The sequence below is a fragment of the Amblyomma americanum genome, chromosome 6, assembly GCF_052857255.1.
Source record: "Amblyomma americanum isolate KBUSLIRL-KWMA chromosome 6, ASM5285725v1, whole genome shotgun sequence".
Lineage (NCBI taxonomy): Eukaryota > Metazoa > Arthropoda > Arachnida > Ixodida > Ixodidae > Amblyomma > Amblyomma americanum.
Window position 1 is genome coordinate 96,917,165 of NC_135502.1, and position 7,088 is coordinate 96,924,252.

Below are 7,088 nucleotides of genomic sequence, written 5' to 3' on the forward strand. Positions count from 1 at the left end.
CCGACCCCGCGTACTCGCCGCAGTGGTTCCGCTGTTAGAGCGCTCGGCCACTGAGCCGGAGAACTGGGGTCTATATTTACCACAGCAGCCGCGTTTCGATGGAGGCGAATCTCAGAACAAGCTGTGTGCTGGGCGATTTCAGGGCACGTTAAAGATCCCAAAGTGGTAGGCATTACCCCTTAATTCTCTACTACGGCCCCTCTTCTCTCTTCCTTCTTTCAGCCCTTTCTCTATGGAGGCACGATTGAGGGGTCCCCTGGGAAGTGTGACAGTTACACGCTCTTTCCTTATCTGTAAACAAATTTCGTTTTAAAAGCGAAAGCATTTACTACTCTCCTCCGTAGCTTCTTCGCTGAGTGCGCGAGTTTGGCCTTGAACCATGGAGAAACCACTTCACAGCTATGACGTCACTCAGACGCCGTCGCAGAAACCGAGCGCTCTCCTCTGCCTAGTCACGTGACGGCCATGACGTCACTCAACCGCAGCTACGCTGAAGCCGTGCACTCGCAATTTATAGATAGGCTCCGCTGCCGATCGGATTGCAACCGCTCTCGACAATTTAACGGCAGCTGTCGTCATGGATAATCCAGGCGAGAAGCCTCGTGAGCTGTCTGCGTCTCAGAGGTTGCGAAGACAACAGGCCGACTCCGATCATCCAGGGGACGTAGCTCACCGAGATGCTGCCGCACAGAGACGAAAAAAGTAAACAAAGTGAAAGCTTTAAAGTGAAGCCTTGTAAATCAGGGCTAAACGTCAGTCATTACCACCAAACAACAACCAGATGTAGCCAAGCATTACCAGGGTAAACTTTCAAGCTTTGGCTTTGGTTACTTAGGTTTAGCCGGGTTGAACCTTTGCCTATTTTTTTTTTCATACCCGCGTCGCACTGTAGATTTTTAAGTCTTAATGGCCCTGAAATCATTCAACATATCGATTGCAGCAAAGCTGAGGCCGCGTAGAAACACCGATTAGACAGACCAGCCACAGCATATGGGTGATCACCTAGTGGTATCAGACGCCAGGGGTGGTGGTGGTGGTAAAACCTTATTGGATGCAATGGGGCGGGTTTTAGAGGAGAGTAGAGGGTATCAGGGTTTCGAATTTCACTAAGAGCGAGCAGAAAGTTTTCGGAGCGACAGCTCTGCTTCACGGCCAAAGCTACAAAAGCCAATTCATTGCTGAAGCTTTTACCTTTACCTTAACCTTGAATAAATAAAATAAATATTCCCACTACAGAGATTTGAAGCTGCGATGGCGCTAACAGATCAGCTTCCCTGGCCACTACTAGAGAGCACTATGCAATCATCGCAGCCGATCACACCTCGTGTTAACTGCAACACACTCACGCTGTGCGCCGCGCATTGTCGTCTTGATCAACTTCCATCTGTGGCGCGAACAGATCGGATCAACTTAACCACGACCAGAGATTAACCTGAGTCTAATATCAATGCCAGACTTTCCAACGACAGAGCGAAGTGAAACTATTAGCCAATCAGACTGAATACATGCTCTTACACGCATACTCATTTTAACTACTTTAAAACCCTACAATTTTTTTTTTACCGTAAATGAGAGCAAGTTTAGTCCTTTCATGATCTCTGAATATACGTGTCCTTACTATTGGAGCGCTGCCATTTCATGTGCATTCTGAACGCACATATTGCGACGGCGTACTCAAACACCTCCTCCTCCACTTCTTTCGTTGTTTTGCGTCGTAACCGCTGTGTGTTCAGACGGCTGACGCACGTGCCTAGGCGTGTGTATGCCGAACAGCAGTCACTGTAATATTGCCACAGTACCAAGCAATCCAGTGGCGCTATACCGCGGCCGAACTGTTTTATATGGGACTTGCCATGCCTTGCGCCTTCGAGGGGCTGGGGGTTTTCGTCTTCATCCTTGCTCGAGCTCCCTGCTGGCTTGCACGCCTAGCACGTCTAATAAAACCTGGTTTTGAGCGCTTCGACCGTTTGTCGGTGACATATTCGGTGGAGGCGCTGGTAAGCGGCTGCTACAGTAGCCTGACGTCCGTAGTGGGCAGAGAGCGCTCGATACCCATTGCATCCTTGGTGAAGTCGGACACTGTTCGTGGCGGGTCACTGACCAGTCCGGCAAACAGCTGCTCTTTTACGTCACGCATTAAGTGTCGTACCTTCTGGGCTTCGGGCATAGCAGGGTCGGCCCGATTGAACAGTCGCGTCATGTCCTCTATGAACATCGCGACGCTCTCATTCGGCTGCTGTGATCTTGAGCGCAGGGCGATTTCAACCTTCTCTTTTCTTTCCCTGCGGGTAATTGTTGCTAGCAGCTCTCGACGAAAAGCCTCCCAGGACGTAAAAGAAGCTTCGTGGTTCTCAAACCACGTTTTGGCAGAGTCCTGCAGCGCAATGTAGACGTTGCGCAGCTTGCACTGAACTAGTATAAACTAGTTGACACTGCATGTTCGTAACATAACAGAAATCTGGTTACCCTTCTTAGGCGCTGCGCGACGCTCTTTTTACTCAGGAGGTTTCGCAACCTACGCATGCGCTGCAGTAATGCAGTACTAGCTTCATGACATAAATTACACGCCACCTAGAAACGGATACTTTTGCTTGGAATGAAAACTTGTCGGCGCTAAGCAATGATACGGTCGCCTCGGGCGCGTCCTGCAGCGTTTTTAGCTCGTGCGACACTGCTTAGGCAATCCGCAGTCTAAGCTCTCAAGACCGACACGACGCCCCTTTTTGGAACACACGACTCCCAATTGCCTACATGAAGTTGTCAGCGTTGACTAACTCGCTTTACGCTTTCCCAATTAGCAGCGGCGTCGTGTTCCGAGTCGAAGATTTTCAGATTTGCCGCGTTCAACACGCAAAACCGACTGCGCCGTCCAGCAAGCCACGGAGACTGCTGCGCTGGCTATCTGGTTTGCATCGATTACCCCCCGCCTTCGCTCATCTTGGAAGCTAGTTCACTGTTTTGGACACGTCCGGGAGTTCCTTTTTGTCTTTCGCATCGTAGTGCACCCACGCAGAGAGGCAGCCCAGACTGGTGCTTAATTAGATATGGGACGTTTGCGAGAAGAGCAGGTTGTCGTTATTTTCCTTTTGAAGACTCAACGAAAGCAGGGCCTCGTCGCGTGTTGAACGCTCGCCAACAGAAGCGATGCTTCTCAAACTTGATTAGTAGCATCTACTGCTTCTAGACACAGAAACAGTCCGAAGTTCGAATTAGCCGCTTTGTGTGAGACTGTCGTTGCCTTCTGGCTTCGATGCTTGCTTCTGGGACTAGTGCCTAGACACCAACCCTATTCGACAGTTAGCTCCGACAACTATCCGCCTTTCCTGTTTCCAAAGTATGGTTAACGGGAGTTTTAAGAAGGCTATATTGCTGCTCCAAGGAAAAAAAAACATTCTGCGAGGTGCGTAGTAGCGACTGTTAAATGCCATTCGTTTACAGCGCGTCTTCTACACTGGACACTGAAAGTGAAAGGGGCTTAGGCGACAATGATCTAGGGACAGGTAACTTGGCCAACGCACATAGCAATCAACCCATCATGTGTCGACATAGCTGGTTATATACAGTGTAAGCATGAAGGGCTTTATAATCGGTTATCTTTCAGCGATCAAATAACTGCACTATTGCTTTCCAATCGATTTAACCAGCAAGTTTTAAAATAAAATAAAACATTCCCCTATGCTACTTCTTTTCGGTGACTGTTGGCTTACTTCATGAATATGACAGTCATACACCATGGAATCATTGTTATGACTTTTCCTCCCCTTCTCTCCCTCCCGTCCACTACCGCGAGAGCTCTCGAGGAAGGATATACAGGTCCTTTTACTTAATAGTTACAGAATTTAAAAAAAAAAAGGCATTTTGAGTTTGAAGAGCTCTCTTTTCGGCATAATTGCCATGGGGACATCATAATACAGGTAAGACATGCTAATTAGCAGGCTGGTTAACTAGCACTGAATAGCTAACTTTTTAACTATTACTGTTAGGCTGCCTAATCTCTAAAAGGCGTGTAGTTCACCGTAAGTAATATCCATATCAGGTTACAGAATTTCGAAAACGCAGTTGTCCTCGGCGCTGTGTTCTAACACATTTTGGCTAAATCGCGCCGAAATACATGCGCTTTCGAGAAGCTTGTAGCAAAGCAACCTCTTCAGTGCACGGAACTCGTCAAAATAGCCAAACTTTGTTGGGCCACAAAGCCGAGGGCGACCGCTCATTCTAAATTCTGAAGACTCATATAGATATTACTTTCGGTGGGCTACACGCTTTTTAATACGTAAGGAGCGTATCATTAATAGTTAAAAGTAAACCTTTGAATATAAGTTAACCAGCCTGCTAGTTAGCACGTCTTAGCTGTATTTTGATGTACGACAGCACAGACAATGCTATTCTGAAAAAAAAGCCTATTTTTAAAAACTGTGTAAAGTCGCACAGCACACGGGCGCCCTCGCGTTTTTCCTACATAAAAACGCGCGGCTGCGTTTTTATGGAGGAAAAACGCTAAGGCGCCCGTGTGCTGTGCGATGTCAGTGCACGTTAAAGGTCCCCAGGTGGTCGAAATTGTTCCGGAGCCCTCCACTACGGCACCTATTTCTTCCTTTCTTCTTTCATTCCCTCCTTTATCCCTTTTCTTACGGCGCGGTTCAGGTGTCCGCCGATATATGGGACAGATACTGCGCAATTTCCTTTCCCCAAAAACCAATTATTATTATTATTATTATTATTATTATTATTATTATTATTATTATTATTATTATTATTATTATTATTATTATTATTATTATTATTATTATTATTGTTGTTGTTGTTGTTGTTATTATTATTATTATTATAGTCTTAGGTGAAACACCCTGTATACTGTATAACCGGATAGACGATGGTGCTTTTCTTAGTGAAATGAGGGTCCCAGCCACGAGGCTACAACATCATAATCAGCACCATCGTCAGGCAGGAATCGTGTATTACTGGACGAAGGCCACTCTCAATCACCTCCAGTCAGCTCAATTGTCCAGCTCCAGCCGGGGCCATTGTTTCCAAGCAAATCTGATCTCATATCTAGAGCTGACTTTTTGCGTCCCACTAATCCAATCTTTCAATGGCATTCAGACCGGCACAGTAACGAACAATAATTTACCGTTTTCCGCATGACACTTCCGTGGTCAAAGTCCATTTTATTTCCGGAAACGCGCTCTAATTTGCGACTTCCCATTAGTAAATATGCGCAGTATGAATGGCAGAGTGCATCCTCGGCTCTGGTGAGCGATTCACGTTGAAGACCCCTGCTGATGAATTGTGTAGAATAATCTTGCGTGAAAATTTTTTTTGATCAAAGCATCAGACCATCTTGACTAAATGTAGAGGTGTGTAATCCAGCGTGAAGAACTGCAATCGTGCTGTCTTTCTTTAATATACCCGAGTCGTGCTGAAGCAAACAATAGAAAGCAGGACTCAGTAATTACTAACACAAAAGGCACCGGTCATCTCGAGCTTATGTGTCTTGCATTAAGTGATCAAGATGTGTACTATCCTGGCAACAAGTAACAGCGTAGTGAAGGGACCTCGTATCCTGTTTCCCCTCTTCAGAATAGGATGGCTACATTAGGTACACTCTAAACACAAGTAAACCTTTATGGGAGTAAAAAGGGGGTAAACTGTCCTCTAGTGAACACCCTTTTCTAAAAGGGTGTGCGCTAGGGGATAGTTTTACTCTCTTTTTACTCCTTTTGTGTAGAATGTACCATACAATGCTCTACCTTAAAAAGCACCCCTGTCGGTGATATTTCACGGGTAAAACGATGAGGTTCCTCTAGTCTTGACACGGTTTGCGTTAACATTGCTCTATGGCCATATCCGTTCTGAAGAAGGGTTGAAATGCGGGCCAGTTGGTTCATAGTAACTTAAAAAAAAAACCAGTCACAAAAGACAAGGGACAAGAGCAGGAGTGTACACGCCACAACGACTGGATGTGTACACTCCTTCTCTTGTCCCTTGTCTTTTGTGACTGTTTTTTTCAGTTCTGAAGGTTCGCTTCGAAACCGGGCTGCTTCCAATGGCTATTTGGAGAGGGTTTACAAATCATGGCGCCGCCGATGAGCTGGGCAGAGAGGTATCCCACTTTTATTTCACCATTATATTGCTGTTCTGAACAAAGCGCAGCATTTTGTCCGAACTCCGCAAGAGGCGTACCAGTCTGCGAACCTCCTAGTTTTGCACCACTCAAGAGCCAAATTTTTATGCAGCGGTTTTATGGGGACTTTCGCAACTGGCCTTATGAAATAACTCTGCTGTGAACAGCTTGAAAAAGTGTTACTGCTTTGTCGTCAAATTTAACGGCTGCAACCATCCGAAATTAGCATTTTTCAGCTTACCCTAATCTCGCACGACATGACTACGCAGTGTTGTACGCGGAATGCGCCGATAACATATACATTAGGCAGGCATTTATTTGGACTAGCTGGGACTCAGTAGCATAGTGAAACTGAAGAATTCGCTTTCACAATAAATATCACAAAAATCTCAGACAAGCGCACAAGTACTTTTTGTAGTGTTGATTTTTTGGCTTTTAGCAGAAGCTGTTTTAATTTGTAGTTTTCCGTGCTTGGTGTTTCCATGTGCGTGCTTTTTGCTTTAGCTTTCATGCTTTGCGGAAAAGACCCGTTTAAAGCTCTTTTCATCATTCAAAATTGTGTAACACGACCTCCGACTCGGTTCGGGTTTTGGTCGTGCGCTTTCTGGAATGCTTGAATAAATCGGTATCTTTTTCCTCTTAATACATAGCTCACGAGTATCGTGTTTCGCGGTTACTATCGGAGACTCTCCCCCACTCAAAAGAAGCACAGATGTCTTTCTCTGATCTTCTGAGAGACCTAGCTGTGCTATCTTAGCGCATCTTTCCCTGCAACATGAGGAGCCCATTCTATAGGCCACAGAAAGACGCATTTTCTGGCCATATAGCCCTAAATCGACATTGCAGTCTGTGCGCTTAGACGTGCCTTCTGTTGTAAAGTCTCCCAGAGCAACGTAGCCATGACCGAAGTTTAGCCGTACGCCTTTATCCGTGAGAGGATCTAGTCAACGAACACTGAGGTCCA